At 32.8% G+C, this 22,374-nt stretch overlaps 1 protein-coding gene and 1 non-coding gene across 5 annotated transcripts in view; one reads left to right on the forward strand and one right to left on the reverse strand.

Annotated features, from left to right (window-relative positions):
• The window catches only part of LOC113396660 (zinc finger protein ush), a 223,885-nt gene that overhangs the window by 19,559 nt on the left and 181,952 nt on the right, over positions 1-22,374 (reverse strand). The window contains exon 1 of one of the 4 annotated variants that reach the window (XM_064220430.1): positions 3,755-3,772. The exons of the other annotated variants lie outside the window; for them this stretch is intronic. The gene's annotated coding sequence lies outside the window, so the exon portion shown is untranslated. Of the gene's footprint in view, positions 1-3,754; positions 3,773-22,374 lie in introns of those variants that run through there. 4 annotated transcript variants of the gene reach the window in all.
• On the forward strand, positions 21,172-21,245 carry Trnai-aau (transfer RNA isoleucine (anticodon AAU)). Its single transcript has one exon. It is a non-coding gene; the product is annotated as a tRNA-Ile (tRNA).

The following is a 22,374-nucleotide window of genomic DNA, read 5'->3' on the forward strand; positions in this document are numbered from 1 at the left end:
TAATTTTCTCAATATAATCATTGTTTATCAAATATATTATATTAGGTCGTATCAATTTATGTTTTAAACAAGCCGCTATTTTTATTAGATAACTAGCTGTGCCCGGGACTTCGTGCGCGTTTGAATTTAACAAAAAAGTTTTTGTTCAGTTCGCAGAGTTTACTATAATTTATTAATTATGTATTAGGCAGCTTTTGTGGTATTAAGACGTTAGTAAGAGGCACCCGACGTGACGGCGGAGTGGTGCGCGCGAGGGCTGCGCGCCGTACTGGACAGTATTTGGATATTGCTGTGTGACTTTATTATTATTTAATATATAATTATAATTCTAAGATAAAAGTAGATTAAGTTACTCCTTATTACAACAGCTATCTGCCAGTGAAAGTCCCGTCAAAATCGGTCCAGCCATTCCAGAGATTAGCCGGAACAAACAGACAGACAGACAGACAGACACCCAAAAATTGTAAAAATATATATTTTGGTATATTTATCGTGTATACATACATATGCATTTATTACAAAGCAGTTATTTTAAAATTGCAATCAGACACTCCAATTTTGTTACAGATAATTTTTAATGCTATTTGGAAAAAATATATAGGTATCACATTGACAATATACTTATGAAACTGCCGCATTTTGGTTTAGTGGTTAGATTATAAAGCTTCAGATCTGTAGATCGGATCCAATCCCCGGGTAGGCGCAGTTACAAATTGTGTGTAAGTAGGTTTTTCTGATGGATATTTTAAGTAGCCGTCCAGAGTTTTAATGGTGACAGCGTTTACTCTTCCGTGTCTCGAAAAACACGTTAAGTCGTTAATCTTGCGTTTGAATTCTAAATTGTGTCTTGGATTTGAAAGCGAAGGAAGAAAACAAGTGCACTTCTCTTTGCGCAGAAACTTGTGCACGATTATTTGTTCTGCGCAATTGGCTAGCCTCCCTTGGGAATCACTGCTGGACAGAAATTAATTAACTATGTAAGCACAGTGTAGACGGGATTTTCTTGGAAACAACTGTGTATATTCTTGTGATTCTTGTACTAATGCCACTTATGCATATTTGCAAAAGGTCTTAACATATCAATTGATTGAATATTTTAATATAATTATTATATTAGCAATAATGATTGTCAAAAATCTACCTCAAATTCTATAATATTGAACTCATCGCGTCTCGACATCATATTATTATTATCTTGGTGGTAGGGCTTTGTGTCAGCTCGTCTGGGTAGGTACCAGCCAATCATACATGTTGTGTTTCGGTTTGAAGCGTGAAGCCAGTAAATCGGCTATAAGAGACATAACATTTTAGCTCCCAAAGTGGCGCATCGGCAAAGTGAGATCGGATATTTTTTACAACACCAATAGGTATCTACGGGCGCTTGTGACCACTTACCATCAGGTGGTCCATTTGTCCGTCCGTTGTATACTAATAAATAAAAAAAACAACATATATAAAATATATGAAGAGAATAATTGTATAAACATCGAATATTATTTTCAAATACAATCTAAATGTGAACTGCATCAACGATACTGCCAGTTTTATCACACCGTCGACCCTGGCCCGAGTGGACTGACTCAGACGCATTGGCACTCGAGCGATACAAATTAACACTAATAGAATTTATTTCTATTTGTGAACAGATAAATCAATCGAGGCTTGTGTGGACGAGAAATGCTTTAAACTGCCCCTAGATTGTAGTTTTGTTCGATCAATTTGTGCGGCAAAATTTAGTTTCGTTAGAAAGAACTGCTTTTTGTATTGATATTAGGAATATAAATATTATAAATGATTATTATGTTAGTATCAAACAAGGATACTGGTTTTCGTACTAAAATATGAGTTAGGCAGTGGATTATATGCAAAAGAGAGATAACAAATATGTCTAAGAACAAACTCAACGTAGAACTCGATCGTGAACTATTTGAATCTATAAACAATATTTTTTTAAGGATAGAAGTATCGTAAGTAGTCATCGTATGTCTTTTTGAAAAATTTTACATTTAATTCGACCATCATTTGCTTCCTATAGAACTAATTTGGCGATTGAAGAATGAATTAAATTAATTTCTTTGCATTTGTTTTACGATTTTTTTGTCCGAAAAATTAGATGGTTATTTGACTTTTATGATCGGAGATATTAAGGATCTTTCCTTACGGTACATACTAAAAAACGTTAATTTAACGTAAGTTAGGCCAAAAATATGTTACTCCTTACTAAAACTGAAACCTTAAAAACCCGATAATAACTGGACAGCGAATGACTTCGACATAACGTGAACACACGAAACATACTCCTATAATTGTTGAACCTGTTCGAAGCTGCGATAAAGGTAAACCTAAGTAACTTGTCAGTTAAATCCATCGCAGTAAACCTGTAAAGGGAGCGTCTACAAATGGCTACAAATCAGCTCGGCTGGGCATTCGTGTACACGGCTTTAGCACGCGTCGGAGCGGCGATTGTTAGTAAATAGATTCAACGTTACGACGCACTCGGGAATCGTTCACGTTATAACGATACGATTTGTTTCATATGACTAATGAATTATTATTGACCACCGACGTTACTAAAAGCTTCGTGATGCAAGCTGTATACGTGAATGTTAGCTGAAATACCTTAGCTGAAAATGAGATATTTATTTCTTTCTGTGGTTTCTGTCGGTCTGATACTGTTCCGATCATTGGTGCTTTAAAATAGTCAAAAGTTGAATAATGTCAACCCATTGGTTATTTTCAAAAGGTTAATATTTAAGTTAGTAATATTATTGGGCGTTTGGTAGTAATTCTACGGTGATAATAGATAATAACTGGAGATTTTAACAATCAAATGTTTGTATACGAAGACAAGGCAAAATAAATAAATAAATAAATTTTTAGATATGTTTTGTCGTATTGTTACTTTTTGAAAATTTAAATTCCATAATCGAATTTTTATTTGTTAGTGAAATTACATGAAAAAATGAAAGTTTAATGAAAAAATTGCGAGTTTAAAATGTCGGATAAGTGACAATGGATACGAGACGTCGTGTTAAAGATTGAATCATGTAGTAATCTTAGATTTACAATTAACTATAAAATTATTAATCTGTCATTTAGATACACGTTGACAATTTAAGATAACATATGATATATGACCTGCGAGTGGTCGCAGTATTTGTAAAATAATTATATATTTGTCAACATACAAAGTTTTCTAACAAACGAAGAAATAATATATAAATCAGTCACTCGAAAAATTATATACGATAATATATTCGAATCACACAACACGACCTAAATCAACGTCCAGAGCTTATTGAAAAAATTAAAAAAAAAACGTTAGTTTGTAAAAGGAACACACATCATCCTTGTACGGGCGTAGATAAATGTGACAGATGGCATTACTGTAGTACTCGAACTGTCTTCGCTTTCGATTCGCGAGTCGCGAATTCGCGATCGGTCCCGCGATACGCCGCGAATGACAATAACCGGACAGGCCACCGATGTCGCCGCTGATACCGATGTGTGGTCACCCTTACTTTTTACTCGATTATAGATTGTATTGTGTTATGAATCGATATTTATTTCGGTTGTCTTGTAAACGTGTTTTTATGCGCATTTTCTGTATTATGCTTAATATCGCGTCGCCGGCTTTGCTTTGTCGATTAATGGTGCATTCTCAAAGGCTATTGAGAATTTAAAACGCGTTCTCGGGTCGTTAAGGATGTGTGTTCCGGACGTTTGCGGAGTTGGCGCTTTGCATTAAATATACCTGTGGTACTTTGCTAGATGAGAAGTGCTTCGATTCATGACTGGACTTACCTGAAAAGAAAATTAAATTTATTTATGATGCAAATAAAAATGACGTAAGTAGAAGTAATCCGAAAGTGTTAAGTCATCTCTATTTATGAATTTAAAAACAAAACAATTCATCTCGAAATACGAATATTTTATAAATATTATCAAATGATTCACTCTATACTTCAAATTTTTATTTTTATTGTTATCAGATGTGAAGTTTATAATATTTATATTGCAAGTTTTACAATTGCATTAAAATTGTATGATGTCGGCAATCGTTCGGAAATATACAGCATCAACAAAAATATATTCAAAATTAGTTCGACAGCAAGACGCACGCAGGTGACACAATTTTGGCTCGTAACCGTATTTTGTATGCATGATTACGAATTCATATCGCTTAGATTATAGTCCTTATTACAAACGACATAAGAGATACTGTTTCATTGTTACATGTGTGTGTCAGATTTATATCTTTTGTGTCACGCACACCACGCCCTTCTGCTACGCGCTTGTCAACGCCCGGCCTACGAATATGAATTTTTGATATCTATATCTAATCAAAATCAAGGTATACTATATTTAATACGCTGTCTAAAGTATTTTGAACTGTCATGTTGAAGGATGAAATTGAATATAGAGTTACCACCAGGTCAGGATGAAATGCTGCTAGCATTCTTGCCATCATTCCAATTGATCAAGTTTGTAAAGAAATTGTTTTTAATTTAGATTTGCATATATTTATTTAAGTCATTAATTAAAATAATTCTTCCATTTTTAAATCATTAACGACTTTACTTATAAACTACTCGTTTCCGGCCTTCTCGATTTGATATGCGTGTGCGGAGTGGGGAGAGATCAAGTGTTAAGTAATTTTGTTTCGGATTATTTGTGCTTTTCCAGCTTATAATCTATCTCTGTGCCAAATTTCATTCAGATCCGTTCAGCCAACGTTGAGGCCACTTAATAGTAAGTGATAACCAAAGCTCATTGACATTGGCGCTGTGATAAATCTTAACAATTCCCTACTTCACCAACACGGCACCAACTTTGGAAGCTGAGATGTTATTTCCCGTGATCCACACTCTTGGAAACGGAACACAACAATACTAAGTATTATCGTTGGGCGACAGAATATCTGTGGTGTGGTGGGTGGTACGTACCCAGACTTGCTTGCCCAAAGCCACCAAGTAAATTCATATAAGTATAAAAATTACCAAAATCTTTATCAAATATCATCACATTTCCAAAAGTTACAAATGACTCGCCTCGAACCAGGTCTATGGTAATACACCACATGCCTCAAGTTTATCACGCAATATCTTGGATTCATTTCCTCATTGTATGTCATATTTTGACATTAAAATATTGTATTTGACTTACTGAACAAATACATAAGTTGGTATGACAAAAACAATCTTTGTATAAAGAAGAACCGACTTTTGTCTGTATGTATATTATTAATATCTAAAGAAATCTTTGCAGTATTAAGAGCCGAAATGGTCCAACGGGTAAAACGCTAGTTTTTTAGAAAAGGTCGTGTGTTCAAACTTGTAGAAAACACTACTAAGTTTACATCCTTAATTTGTTTGATTGTATGAAATATCTATACTATTATTATTATGACGATTAGTGAGAAATGTGCCTGCCCTACACTGAAGCAACGGGGACATACACATGTCTTTGAGCCCTGTGCCCCAGTGTCTAAAGGAGATACCTGAATTGAGCAAATATCTAAAAGTTATAAACTACTTACATAACATTGTAAGAAATATTGTTACAGAATTTATATAGCCTGAAATAAATAAATATATTTATTAAAAAAGTATCAGTCTGTCTATTTGTCAGTCAGTTTCACGGCTAAACTATTGAACTGAATTTCATTAAAATTGTTATGAAGTAAGCTTAAAACCTTCTCCGTACAAGAAGAAATGACTTTAACCCAGTAGTAAGATGTTTATGGACTCTTAGTGGATTTTTTTAATAATTATAATATACAGGGCCGAGTCTATTAGTATTTCGAATTTCACAAGAGGGTAAGTCGGTAGATTTTGTTATATATGTGTTAGTCAAAGGCGCCTTAAAAAGTGCGTATGAACACGCTACGCGTAGCGTGACAGCCACTGATAAGAGATAAAGGAAAGCCCACTGTCACGCTAATTTGACGTAAGCTGTCTTTTATGAAAATATAGATTAAATAAAATATAAGTATATTAAATCTTGGTTATTTTATGATGAAGTTTTGTAATGTCATATTTTATCATAACTTTGTCGAACTAATCGTGTTTTTGAAGGCATCGTGTCAGACTCGTGATAATATTATCGATACAATTAATTTAAGCCAGTTACCTGGTTCTGTCGCATAGCTACTGATATTTATTAGTCCTTTACAACCTAAAGGTCAATAGGAAGACATCATAACATGTAAGCCTGATGTATAATGACATTTCATTACCTTGATTCACTTTATAAGATATTTGTATCCGTTTATTAGTTATATTCGTATGTTTTTGTCGATTAGTCTGACAGACGAAAATATTAATGTCAGTCATATCCGTGATACTCACCGAAGAACACGATTGTAAATTATTGTTAAATAGTAATAAGCGACATTGACTATAATATTCATTATAACATTTATTAACATTCAAACAAACGCATTAAATTAGTAAATACCGTAAGTCGGTTTGCGACATTTCACTAGTGAGATACAAAGTGAGACTTCTTACAGAAGAGGGAAAAACAGAGGTGACTAAATATAGTATGAGAGATATGTCTTCCCCTTTAAGTTAAGTTTGTAAACATATTATTTATGATAAAATCGGTCTTAAGTTTTTACAAATTTTTATACTAATAATGTGACATTTATAATTTTGACATATACACGACCGCTCAAAAGTATTTGGCCACTTGCAAGTTACAAGCAATAAAAGAGATCATTTATTAGGTTTCATTGTTTGTATAACACCGAAAAATACTCATCTTCAGCAGAATCGTAAACAGCTTATTGTTATTTGCCGACTCCTGGTCCTATAACCATAATAGAGTCATTGTAGAAAGTTCTTCGAAGTAACAAGTTTATTTTAAATTAGTTATTGAGAAATAAATACAAGTAGGATTTAGAATAACAACGTTAAGTCAGTCTTTAGATTAAAATAGTTTAGTCGTTAATAGCTTATATTAGAAGTAGTGTAAACTACTGACGTCTAAACTCAGTTACGTTGTAGATTTAACATCCTACGTTAGTGTCTCTTCTAATAACAGAAAGTTTTTTTTTTTTTTTAATAAGTATGCGTGAAATTAGTATTCGTTAAGAAGTATCAAGAATTGTACGAATGTTTCAAACTAAATTGTTTTTTTTTTTTTCAAGGTTTCGTTACAGAATGACTTGGATTTTTTCATTGAAATGTTTCGGACAGTGCCGTAACACACACGCAGCCCCGCCTAGATATGTCGTGTGTAATGATTGCACTCTTAATTACAAACATAACGCTTTATGAGATACATAAATTATAGCGTGTTTTGATGTTACGATATAATTTTTATTTCATAACAGAAAAATAGACGAATTATGATATTAATGTTGACCTTAGAATTTATACATTGTATTGCAAATAAAATAAAGGCTGTGGCTTGAAATTGTGTTGCAAAGAGTCTCTATATATTATGAAAATATGTATATTATCAATGGTCTGATGATAAGTGACCATAGAGATCATTTATTTTTAAATATGGTTTAATCAGACAACCACTTTGCATTTGATAGTATTGCGTCGTTTGTCTAACTAAATCAATTTAAAAAAAACACCTTCGGCAAAAGGGACTAGTTCCTTCAGAAGTACAAGCCACGCGCGGTATTGCATGAGATCGAAGATGTTGAGTTCTTTGTGCGTGTCATTACAACATCTCACTCATCAGACATAAACGTAATACAAAGTATTGCTCTTTGGGGGTAGAATAAATAGTCCGTGGGTAACCAATACGAGCATTTCACGAAGATCACTTCATGTAATTTATATTATGCCCCTTATAGCTGTAATCAATGCTATGAGGAAACTCTAGTGACCATAGACAAACGAAATATCTATTACAAAAGAGATTTTAATATATTCAACTAAAGTCAGTAACGACGTGGGTGCCGTTGATAGTGATCTAGGCATTGTCAACGTGCCTAGGTCCTTCGTATTCAGTTAATAGAATCCGGTATCGAACCTTGTACCTTGTTGCTTGTCGTGTCAGGATTTATTGTGAACCATCGATCTTGCATCTCGGGATATCCATTTGTTTTTAAAAATTCTAAAGCCATTTTGTTCGACGAATGATCGAAATTAAAAATCTTTGTAAAGATTTTAGTAATTTATTGTTTATTTAAAATGAACAAGTTTAAAAAAAATCTCGTGTTTTTTAAAATGAACTCTTTTCTTGTATTTAATGTCTCATTATATGTTCCAAATTTAAAATTACATTAAATGTTGTCATATTATTTATTCGAATTGTTATTTTGAAAGCATTACTTTTTAATTGTCTGCCAGTAGTGAGATCGATAAATCTGATACAATTTTAAACGATTTTAAAAATCTAACTATACATAATTATATTTATATATCTCGGGTACAATATATTATTTTCGTTTATATACCTAAATACTTTAATGATTTTTCTTATCCATTCAAATGTTACCAACTTACTAGCGACGTGATTTGTATAAGAAGAATGGTATATATATTTTATTTAGAAATAATTTTAAAACAAATAAAATATTTAGTTTTATATATACAAGTAATCCTTGCCGATATATTTCTAATAAATACCTAATATAATTCCTATTATTTCATTGTTCAATCGAAGGCACTAGTACCGACCAAATTTTCCAATACGAGTACGAGCCGTCATGTCCAATTTGTTATTACTCTATAATCTTTGACACTTCTCGGAATCTACGTACTCTAATTATGTTATTCTTCATTAAAATCGTTATGAACTAAGATTTTTTAATAAAACTTTTAAGTTTAAATTTTCTACGGATGTTCCTGTCAAATGTAGCCAACGTTTAATAGAAGAAACAGTTTGTTAAATATTTATCAAGTAAATAATGTAAATACATATAACATAAAAACATAACATAATCAGCCTGTAAATTTCTCACTGCTGGGCTAAGGCCTCCTCTCCCGTTTGAGGAGAAGGTATGGAGCATATTCCACCACGCTGCTCCAATGCGGGTTGGTGGAATACACATGTGGCAGAATTTCGTTGAAATTAGACACATGCAGGTTTCCTCACGATGTTTTCCTTCACCGCCGAGCACGAGATGAATTATAAACACAAATTAAGCACATGAAAATTCAGTGGTGCCTGCCTGGGTTTGAACTCGAAATCATCGGTTAAGATGCACGCGTTCTAACCACTGGGCCATCTCGGCTCACATCGGTAAATACATATATTATCATATAACTGTCTTGACGTAAACGTCGGAGTGGAGTTTATTAATTAAAAATAGTATTAAATGATACTTAATTAAGTACTACGATTACAAAACCTATATAAAATAAAGATTATTATTATTATTTATTTTAGACTTTCGGACTCGTCTCGATTTCTTTTTGGACTTACAATATTTATTTTTTTCAAATTTAAATGCAGCTAAATCCATGCAACTGCGAAATGTGAATTAAAATTGTTGACATTTACTCGACCGCCATTTTGAAATAAAAAAAGCGCGGCAAATTCAACACTATTATCAGCGATTGCTCACAATATAATGTCAATACAATACAGATAACTTCTTAGCAATAAAATATATGAAAAATAAACCTCCCTTTTCTCCTAATTTCACACCTAAGCCATAAGATTGTTATTCATTAATTTAGTTCGATATAAAAACAAATACAAATTATAATAGTAAAGCAGAACTAAAAAAATATAAATAGAAAGAAGCATATAAGTTATATGCACCTGTGTCTGTTACGTTTCCTTTGTCCCGATTAGATGTAATACAAACTCTATCGGGATATAGAGTAGACTCGATGCGATCGGCTATTGAACGATAGAGGATTTATGTATCGTTATCTGTGCGCGTCTTAATTTACTGCTAAGGGTGAAGTTACACGATTTAAATCATACGAATAGTTTATTCATTTTTTTTTCTATTAAATTTCTCTTTTTTTTTCTACTTGGCCCAGTGGTTAGAACGCGTGCATCTTAACCGATGATTTCGGGTTCAAACCCAGGCAGGCACCACTGAGTTTTCATGTGCTTAATTTGTGTTTATAATTCATCTCGTGCTCGGCGGTGAAGGAAAACATCGTGAGGAAACCTGCATGTGTCTAATTTCAACGAAATTCTGCGACATGTGTATTCCACCAACCCGCATTGGAGCAGCGTGGTGGAATATGCTCCATACCTTCTCCTCAACGGGAGAGGAGGCCTTAGCCCAGCAGTGGGAAATTTACAGGCTGATTATGTTATGTTTATGTTATGTTATGGCTGAACGAGTTCTGACAGCAATCTTGGTCTTATATATATAAATTAAGACGTAAAATATGTTAACGTTTTATTTTTAATCGACTGGAAAACCTATGTCTTCGTCTAAAATATAAATTTTTTTTTGTTATAAATTTCAATAGCATTTTTTTTTAAATAAACGTAGTCGGTTGGGCACGTGCGCTTGTAAGTGGTAAATTGTCACCACCGCTCGTAAACATCGGCGCCTTAAGAAATATTAACGATAACTTCCATCACCTTAGGAAATGTGTGATACCTACCACTGTACGTTATTGTAATGCAAATTTAAATATATCACATGGACTGGTTACTTCATTATTCTACTGCATGGTTATTTAAAACACTTCAAATTTATTTGCTTCTTCCAAAACGTATGAATGCAAAAACCTATACAATTAATAACTATGCTGATATTAAAAATACTAAAGTAACTGTGTCTGTCTGCCTGATGCTCTTTCACGGCCAAACCACTGAACTGTATTTGATGAAACTTTATAAGAAGCACCTGGGGAAGACTACTAAGTCTACTGAGTAGATTAAGTAAGGCACTACTAAGTAGACTCAGTACTTTTCTTATTACTCCCAATGGAAAAGTAAAGTAATGCTTTGAAATTTAAAAAAAGTATACATTTCGATTACTTTCCGAATTACGTATCGAGATAATTTTTCAAGAGTACGGTCTGCACTTGCGTACGGAGCGCGGAAAATTTATTAGTAGATAGTTGTAAAGTTTGTTATCGCAACACGCGTAACCAGATGTGGCGATAGTGATTATTGCTACATTTAATAGACGTACACCATAACTTGTAATGTAATTTAACTTAAAGTTGCGGGTTCAAAGTCGATCAAGCTTCACCTAAGTCTCTTGATCCTACTTTGTGTTTATAGTTCATTGCGTGCTCGGTGGTGAAGGATCTGAGGAAACCTGCATTTGTCGCCTGAAATGTATGTCGCCTGTATGAAAAGTGTATCCAGAAGTTAGCTACAAGCCTTTTCCTCAAAAAGATAGGATGACTTAGGCCAGCGAAAATGACGTAAGAATCAATAGGGATAATGAGTTAAATACGATCAAGAATAAATGATTACTTAATCGACAACAATCTCGAAACTTAGTGTATAATAATTATTTATTTACTTACTGGATTTCGTTTCTATTTATATAAGGCGACATGCTATGTGTCATAGAGGTCACGTTAGAGGTAATCTATGTTTATTGATATTGTAAGAATTATTAACCATTCCTTACATTGTAACAGAGCTGTTAACTTCGAATCTACGAAAAAAAAGAGCATATTAATATGAGTACCACATTTCGTACTTAAAAAAACCTAAAATATAAATTGTGACTTTGACTACTAATAAAAACAAGCAGACACTAAAATAATAAATAAAAAATTAAGATAAGGCACGGATAACGTGTCTGTGGAGACAAAAATATATATACGAAAAAAAAAATCTTAGTTCTAAATTCTGTCTATAGTCTATCTTTGGTAAGTATCTTGTCCATTGTACTGCTAGCCGTTTGACATACGGAAGTGCCTACATTTTTATTGCCATGCAAATATAACAAGAGATATTACAGAACTGGTAGTAGCTTTATATGCTATTTAATCCGGTAACATGAGGATTCGAAGTCTACTTTAATACAGAATATTACGACTTGGGCTTACTCACTCACCCTTTAAGCCGGAACAGATCCATATGTAATATTATCGATGTTTGACTATGGAATCATTGATCAGAAACAGCCGGAAGGAGCCTGACAGAGTTCCATAAGATAAAAGATTTTGTTGCAATTGCAAATTAAAAGAAACAAATAAATGCCACGGCATTGCCCTTTATGTTTCGCAAAACTTAAAACAAATATATTATGTTAATTTTATATCTTTCCTTCACGAGTATGAATATCGTCGTCCATTGTATGAGATAAAAGCTTTTAACAAATTTGCATATATTATCAAATGAAACAATTTGACGGCAACCGTGACTGTGTGACTGTGGACGCAAAGATACATATAAACTGCAAAATATAGTTTTTCAAAAGTGTTTCTCTTTCTTTCTGTTTATTAAAGTGAAATTTCTTTTGGTTTGATTTGAGTAAAACGCTTTATATGTAACTTCTTTAAAGCAATGAGACTACAGTCACGTACAATGAGGTTGCTTGATTTTTTTTTATTTTTAAAGGGAAAATTTCTTTTACGAAGAATTAAATTTAAAAGTGGAATTTATAGAAACGCTGTTATGAAACGTCAAACATTTTTGATGCAAAACTATTGGCATATGCCATGTTTAGTGTTGTTAGTTTTTTAAACTTATCCTATTAGTATGTCTAAGTAAATCTTAGATCAGAATTGAAATCTACATACTTGTTGTTATTTAAATTCCACCCGTTTTTATATATAAATATATATCTTTCTTTAAGATATGTTTTTGTTGTTAAAGTTAGCTTAATATCAGCGAAAAACAAGGCTTTCAATTTGGTTATACTTCCATGCTGAATATTCGAATTCACGAACAAACTTAACCAAAAAAATTGTTCGATAATCGAAAAAAAATAACAGTAATATCAATCAAAGTATGATAACATTTTTATCCTAATAACGACTTTAATAATTACTGGGATCTAAACAAAAATTACTTATAAAAAAATTACTTGGTCGTTAAGGCTAATTTGTATAGTGATTCGGTCAACGATATTAAGAAGGAAAAAACAGTTTGAAACGTATCTATTGTTTATTTTGCGTTCCATTCTAAAAGCATCCATGAGCTGGACACTTGCTTATCAATTTTATGATTTCAAGACATTTTAGTAACAGATTAAAAATAAAGAATAGTTTTTTTTTTTAGATACATCAAAGATAAAGGTTGGATAATTTTTTTGTGGGATTTCGTTGTTATATAAGTTTTTGTTTTTGAAACGAAACGAAATTTTAATATTTAATTGTAGAAATATCGCTTGGTTACGTCCTCAAGTCATAACCGTATGGTTAAAAATGGCGGTAAACTGTTTTTTTTTTATTTTTTATTAATGTATGCAAAAGAAATAATGCCTTGTGCTTTGTATATTTTTATGATATGCATTAAAGCATAAGAAATATAAATGGAATACACAAGTATGCGTGGGTCTATCCACTGATCTCTTATAGGCCCAAGATATCCGTAGAATTATCTGTTGGGTGGGCGACAATGCCTACGTATGACTGAAAGGTCCCAGGGTCAACATGGAGACAGGCTTGTACGACATATTTTGAATACTTATCAAAATATTATAAAGATATTTTTGTGGAGTATATTTTATATGAAATCTAGATGCAAGTAGAACATCAATCAAATCTTTTATTTTGATTTGAGCTACTTTATTATATAATACTAGTATACTCTGGTATTTTTTATATTAGTTAAGATTTGTAACCCGTTGTAGTAAGAGCTACCCGAGGAAATTTTCGTTGAGCGCATCCATCAATCGAACACGCAAGCACCTCTGCCTATATAACGGCGCGCAACCGACACATCAGTAAAAGTACCAATAAGGGTCAGCTTCAGACGCGCAACATTTTTCTTGCGGTTCTATAAACATGCACTGAATTTCAATAAATAAAATAAATAAACACACTATGATATGATGAATCATCTTAACATATCAATGTTGACCATGATTTAGATTAATAAGGTATGAGGTAATTATTTTGTACAATGCTACTAGCAGTCACCCCGTCTTCGCTCGCTTTATAGGGTTTGGTTGTCAGGTTAGGTTGGGTTAGGCTTCCTTGGGGTACATGTCAGTCACCTCCTCGTGGTGTACCCTGGGCAACGGGGCCGGCTTGAGCTTGCTCGTCGGCCACGGCTAAGACTGGCGGGAGGGATGCCGCGGGGATGCTCCTGGTACGTCCCTGATCGGCGTCAGGGCGGACCATGTGAGTGGCCTCGTTGGCATTAGATCCCGGTTGAATCCCACATACCCGTCCCGGTCCCCCGACCGGGCGGCATGCGTAAAAGCTATTCCTCGTCGTTAAATAAAAAAAAAAAGGTATATTTATATAATGTATACTTATTGATTTACCTACAGAGCATTTAATTCCTTAAAACAGGTTTCGATAACATCTACTAAAAGTTTATTGTACAGCTCAGCAGCAATTTTCCATATTGTCTAAAATTTGGAAACGTGTGTGAGCCAGTGGACTTACGGGTATAATTACAAAAAATCTTTCAACATATAGACGAGATATTTAAGTTCGAATGTGACCATAAATCAGTTCAGCGGACCTGTCCGCTCGTCTACCTAGTAACGATTTAAAAAAAAAAAGGTTTATTAAAGATTATTAATAAGTTAAATATGAAATGAAACCCACGACACTCGTGCGATTTCTATACGCTTCACCGTATCGTGTGTGGGAGGATTTATAATTATTGTTGTTTATCTTGATGTTTGAAAGGTTCGAGTCAAAAGTTCAATAGCAAATCGAATATGTGTATGTAATGTCGTAATGTCTAGGATAGGGTTGGGACGTTACGTTCAATGCATGGTTACGCAATAGTGATGTGCATAGCTAATGAATTGCGATTGAAAGATTAGAACTGGCATTTAATTATTTGATTTCATAAATTTCATAATTTATACATAAATAAACTGGAGATAAAATAAGGTTACATATGTTATTTAAATGTTTTATATATATGGTATAAGGTAAAGTTTTGAATATCTTATGAATTGTCTCATTTATAGGGCTGTGTGATGGAAGCCGAAGTGACACTTGAGGTCAAAATTTGAAATCATGAGACGCGTATTTCATTCGGTGATTATTTTTATGGCCACTATATTTGTTAAAAAATATATTATATAAATAATGTTTTCAACGCACGTTAAACAATTAACATTTTCAACAATATTTTAAGTAGCAACATTTATAACACGTATGGACGTGTCACTCAAGATCAAAAGAATGATATAAATTACGATTGTTTAGATATTAACTGCGAAACTTTATGATAGACGGAACAATTTTTCAGATTCATCACTTTACCGTTCTCGAAGAAACTAGGTATTCATTCATTCATTCTCTATTTCTTCAAGTAGACTGCCATGCTGGATGCATTTTGATTTGATCAGGGCCTGATTTAGGGGAGGGCAATAGGGGGCAACGAGTTAACAATTTTTATGTAATATATGTTTAGATATCTGGATATAGTCAAACTATAATAATATTACTAATTACTGTTTTAAAAGACACGAATACACAGAATAAATAATAATTATTGACAAATTTTACTGATAGAAATGAAATTGTTCAAATTAATTTGTAATATAATAATTAAATTAGGAGCATCCAGACATCCTAATCCCGCTGCGAGTGCGGTAGATAGAACTTTGTGTCTATTTCATAATAACGTATAATAATAATCTGGAGGGCCGTGACTAAGTATACCACACGCATCTAACGAGGTATATTTCTTGATTCACATCAAAGCATTGATAAACAGACATGTATACGTCGGGCCACTTATAGATATAAACAGACGGACTGTATCGCTAATGTGAACCTAATCTATTTGCCAGACGTTATCGAGAGTAAATATAAAATTGAAAGCATCTTATCGTTATGAGCGTGATTGCATTGTTTTGATTACTTCGATTTTAATTTTTTTTTTTTTTTTTATAGACGTCAGAACCGATAGTTTTTTTTATCTGTGTGTTTATTGATGTGGGTGATATAATAATATGACGACCATCCTAAGAGTGCCTTTAAATGTATTGACGATATAAGGTATGAATATGTTTGTAATGTCAGTTAGATAAATGTCGTTTACGAAAAGTTCTGGCATATACACTTTTTGACGTATTTCTAGATTATTTTTTTTTTACTAATATATCGATAAGTATCTTGCTTACGGAACGGTTTTCAATCTTAATTATTTTATAATATTTACTTTTTTTTATTTAAAAATAGAACACATGTTAAATTTTGAAATTATGTTTTTTTAAAAAAAAGCGTGACACAATTCCATTGTTTCGTAGGCCACAATCAGGATCGTTTTCAGTTTAACAAACAAAGATTATAATTGTTGGCGCGTTCGCGATGTAGGTTTCAATAGCTTTGTACATAATCGAAAATTTGTTTATCGTTATCAAAGAAGTGGTTAGAGTGTCATATGATATGACGTCATTGGGAAACCAATATGGCTCCCAGCCGAAGGATTATCGTGAGTGCATTCGACGATTAGCTTACTGATGTTATATTTTATCTGTAAGTAAAATGGAAACGAACACTGACGGCACTCGTAAGCAAATCAGGTTCGTCCTCATATCTTTCATATCGTCTTCAAGAATTTATATCCTAATTACCGGACCTTATTGTTAGCAATTTATTATTTATAAACGTAGTCGATCCTTTATTGCTCGAGATAAAATTCGAGTTACCGCTAATAGCGGCCGATACAAATGACTCGACTTTTATGAAATATCGATATGAGAAAATTTTATTTTACATTTTGTATGGCGAGTTAAACGAAACGAAGCGAACTTTTTTTTAGACAATGCAAACTCGATTCTGGTGACATTGGAATGAGATTTTTTGACCAGAATCCCAATATCGGCTCATGTTTTTATTACTTTAATTTTTTTTCACGATTTTCCCACGTGAGTTTGTCTTCTGAATTTCACACCAGATATGGAAAGCTGAAACTGCAACTATTAAGCAACTGAGTTTCTGTAGGTAATATCAAATAGTATAGATTAATTTTGAATATATATATCTATTATGTACGGAAGATCTTTTCGCATAAGAAATGTAAATAGTTAACTTGTATATACCTATGTCTAAATATTTAAATATTATACAGAAAAAGATTGAAAAAGTTTCTACTTTGGCTTAAAGCGAACATAAATTAAAAAATCTCTTTTAAAAATAATATTAGAACAGTCATAAATTCTATATAAATAGCGGCAACCATGCTTCATCGTGCACTAAGCGCTAAAGCTGGGTTTATACATGTGAAATAAAACGCGCAGTGCGGTGTGCGGCGGAGATAGCCAGGCTGATGGATGCGCCGCGCCGATAACGCCTTTGACTTACACGACCAAAAGGTAAACAGTACTGGATTCAACTACGTACGATGCTTTAACATTTTACTGTTTTATACGTCAAATATTACATCGAAACTGACGTTATATTTGAAGGTTTTAAAGTGAAACTCCTTTGGGTGACTCAATTCAATGATTAAGTAAAAAGTTTTTGCACAATAAGGTTTTAGTTACAATTTATGTTCCGAACATTATTATTTTTTCTTATGTAAAAGGGAAATATTCAAAATGTATTGTTTGAATTACTTAATAAAACTATGTTTATGCCCGTGGTATTAAAGTGCTGAGTAATTTCAACAGCTTCAATAGCAAGCTGCACCACGCGCTCGTACATATATAGGTCACATATGTACAATCTTAAATAATGTAAAATGAAAAACAGCCCTTAAGCGTTGCTGGGATGAAAGGTTAAAGTTTATGATAAGATTTATTTTTTAGACATTGTTCCAGAGTAAAATAGCATCCATCACTGAGTTTACACCACGAAATAATTAAGTATGTAATAGGAACTCGTAAAACAACTGCGCCTGGATTAACCCGGGGTTATAACCTCCACGCTCTCACCAATATACAACACTGTTTAAAATTTTTTCAAAGATTCACTTGCGCTACAAACATGTACAACCCGTCATAACGTTCGGTTTATTTCTATTGAACTTGTACATAATACGAGGTATAAACTATTGAAATAAAATTGAGAGTCGTGCACGAGCGATAGTGCCGGTCTGATGGACACAACGCGACGATACCACCTTTGCCTTAAACAACCAAAAATCATGTGTCACTCAACATTTTAGTCACAAGTAACAAGTTGCATAACATTGCGTGTTATTTATATGTTACTTTTGTTTTAAATTCGAATTATGAGTTATGTCAAACTAGTTTTATTGGTCTAAAATAAAATAGAAAACGAATATTTCAGTGAATGTTTATTTAGTTGGTGGTTAGGGCTTTGTGCACGTCCGTTTGGGTAACTCACTCATCGTATGTTACGTGAACGGTAACCGAGCGAATGTAATAACAGGCAGAAAGGACATAACATTTTAGTTACTAATGTTGCTGGAGCTTAGACGACATAAGAGATGATCAATATTTCTTACAGTGATATAGTCTATAGGCAGTGGTGAACTTTTACCAGACTATTTGACAGATAGCTTACGTTAATTACACCTAATATATGTAATTTATATTTAACCAACATTAGTTTCACATATCGGTAACTAATACCACTATTGAGAGCCATGACGGGCTATTAAAATATTTTTGAAGACTTAGTAGATACTTAAAAACGAATACGATAACTTTGAACCGTAGTTGTAATTGAATTTAGTACATTTCAGTTTTATTTTTAATCGTTTATAGAAATATTTAAACGTTCTAATTTCAAATACTAAAAAAGAAATAAAAAAAAGCAAATCATACCAGTTGTTTGTGTCACATAAGTTATAAACAAAATAAACGCATTGTAAGTGTCGATGCGATAGAGATTAGTTCTGTGATACTGCCTTTGTTATCCAACATTCGTTCGGATACTTTCTATGGTTTATAATCAGTCAGAAACCTTAAAAAAATTCACAATCGAAAAGTACTTAATTGTATTTAATACACGACAGGCCAAAACGTAGACGCGTGTGAAGTTCAGAGACGAGAGGTGAAAAACGGATACACGAGGCCTGCGTTTGTGTGATAAATTGAAAAGGGCGCACTTTTTCACCGCAATATAGCGAATTGATTTGATTCGGCGATGTTCAATTGTTGACTTTTTTTTTCGACTTTGTTGCTTGGATTGTTCATTTATTTAATGCAAGTGACGTTACAGCGGGATTGCTGTTTATATTTTATTATAAATTTCATTTAATATTAATTACTCTGAAAAGTAAAATACATAATACGCGCGGGCTGCATTGACACTGCCTCACCGCCTCACTGCCTCACCGGGATACAGCTAGAGAGATTGTTGATATTGTTACAAGCTTTGATAAGTGGTAGGTAAATTATAAGTCTCAAAATTTCACATCCAACGATTCATAGAATATAATATACTGTTAAAGTACTCGGTGTTTTAAAAAGCAACTTAACCCTAACGTATCTCGTCCACGATTAAACATCGCATCGTGATATATTTATATTATCAAACCAATTTAAAAGCAATCTTTCAAACATTAAACAAACTGCAGACCACTTAAAACCTTCCCACTTCAAATGAAACGAAAACATAATAATCCACAAATTATTAACTTGGAATCGTAGTTGATATGCAGTTTAATTTTCTTTAAACATGGCTAACGAGATATAAACAGCGCGTGCAATTTGAATCATACGCCGATTTTGTCTCCGCCTTATCTCTGAAAGCACTCCCCTCTATCAGTTAGGACGTAATCTTTGCGGTAAGGCCGCCCGCATACGGCGCGACCCGATGTCAATAACTTCTAATGTGCTAATCGCTGTTTCATTATTATACGTTATTGTGTGCGATGTAAAAAAATAAATAAATCAATTGTTGTATTATTGTTTGATAAGACTATATTTATGCAGGATATGCAGAATTTGAATCCGTTACCAAGAATATCTATTGAATTTCTGACGTATTTTATTTTTAAAAACGAACTGTCGTTTTGAAATCATTCGAATGAATTATGTTTTGATTTAATTTAATTTCAAATGGATATGTAAAATAGCATTTATATAAATAAAAGGACACACGTTTTCACTGTCTGCATACATTTGTAGTAAGTTCGTTAATTATTTAATACTATTCTCTACTATCACCTTCGATAGATCACAGTATTAATATGGCATATCGCCCACACCGATAAACCTCCTCCGTGAATACTCACCCTTATACCATAATGGCAAAGTGATTCATTTGTCTCACGGCTATCCGAATGTTTTAAGCTTATCCCGCGATAGCGATGGAGTCTGGAATGAATGTTCCACTGTTACCGGCAATCGTCAGATAACAGATACCATTAGGTGCTATACGAGAATGTCGTAATGTTGATAATTAATAATAAATATACATACTTATAATAGTGATAGCCGAAGGTAAAGTTGCAAGCAAGCAGTTTACATCTTTATTTGTATTTACATAAAAGTTAATATAGCATAAAAGCGTTGAGCTATATGTTATATTCGAATAATTTTAATATACACGGTCAATATTTATTGACTAGGTTTCATATTGTTTTATTTATATGATTGTAAGACCTATATGCACTCGAATTACTTCGGTGTAATTGTTCTATATTTAAAACGCAACAACAGAATTTATAACCAAAGAGCTTGCAGTGTGTTTGTTAACAAAATCCAAGTATTCATATTTCAAAACGCCGTTATCAAAAACATTAAGAACATTCAAGTATTCATGTATGCACAAATTCCGAAGTGCAATCTTATCGTGAACATTGCAACATTCGTGCAACATTCGCGCGACATTGGCGCGACATTAGATGTGCAACTAACATAACAGTTTAATTAGAAGAACATCTAAAGCGTATTAGTTGCAATGTTTGGAACGTGCCTTAATTTATTAGTGACGGCGGTTAGTGTCAATTTTGCATTATAATATTTTTTGTAAACGAAATTTGTTGAAAGTATTTTGTACGTTTGATTGTCAGAAAAAGCTTTATATACATATTTATGGTTTTTATTTAGAAATTATATGATGGATGTGATTTATACAGGTTGTCGTAAGCATGTTATGTAGTTGTTTATATATTCAAAATATAAAAAAATATCATAATCTATGACTGAATTTAATAGTGTAAGATTTTTAAAGTACGGTTGTTGTTTTTGGTATTTGGATATCTGGCCCATTAGCTCAGTTGGTTAGAGCGTCGTGCTAATAACGCGAAGGTCGCGGGTTCGATCCCCTCATGGGCCACTTGAAAATTTTACGTTTTGTTTTACACTTTAATTAATAAACAAAAGTAATTGTTGCTACACCCTTATTGATAAAATTGAAACGAAATACACTATGTTTAAGGTTCTTTCAAATACTTTAAAGTATGTATAACTAATACGATTTTAATATAGATTTTAACTAGAAAAACTTTAACAACAAAAATAATAAGGTTCCAATTCGTCCTTATCTGCATATAGTATATATTTTTAAAACATAATATATCCTTAATGAAATATTACATACTATAACATATCTTCTATATAATAATATGCCTTATATAATAACTTTTTAAATTTGTCAGTTTTTAAATTGTGTCGGAAACTTTTGGTTAGATATAGTTGGGGATGGTATTTAGAAAAAAATATCTGTCTGTATTAAAATAATCAATATCGAAAGCATCTTAATGCATCCTTGAGGTGGTGTTTATTTCCAATCCTTGTACCAAACGCAGGAATGAGTTCGGTTAGTATTGTATTGGAGGTCCAAACTTGTATCGTCACGTATCATTGCTGTCTTAAAGCACGTACTTGCTCAGTACTTGAGCAAGTATTGCTGTTTATTGTACTGTATTAGGTGAACGTCATATGGGTTCGTTCATTGACTGTGATCTTTGCGAAGTCAATCGTCTATTTCCTACCATAACCACTATTGAAAATTTAAGAAAGAAATATTTTGAGGAACCATTTTTTTTTCTTGATTAACGAACTATGCGTATGCGGTGGAAGACTTTATACTAATATAGAACCTCGTCAACATCTACTAAACATAAAAATAAATCAATTGACAAACAGACGATTTAAAGGCAAATATGTATGGGTTAGTCGATGTAGGAAAAAAACACATTTATTTTTTTGTTATTGGGTTACTAAGTAGCTAAGCTGTTAATGGGGTTAGAATATGTACATTTTAGTATTACAAAAGAAGGAGCTGCTAGATCTTCACGTTATAGGACTCCGAGAATTTACTTTAATTATTTTTAAAACTAGCTGATTATCATTTATTATTAAATATGCCCATAAACTACTGGCACCGAAAGTAACCACTCCAGAAACAACCACAGCGGTGCAAATATGATACCTACAATGTTTACTTGCAAAGTAATTAGAAA

This window comes from Vanessa tameamea, chromosome 4, assembly GCF_037043105.1.
Source record: "Vanessa tameamea isolate UH-Manoa-2023 chromosome 4, ilVanTame1 primary haplotype, whole genome shotgun sequence".
In the NCBI taxonomy this organism is placed as follows: Eukaryota; Metazoa; Arthropoda; class Insecta; order Lepidoptera; family Nymphalidae; genus Vanessa; species Vanessa tameamea.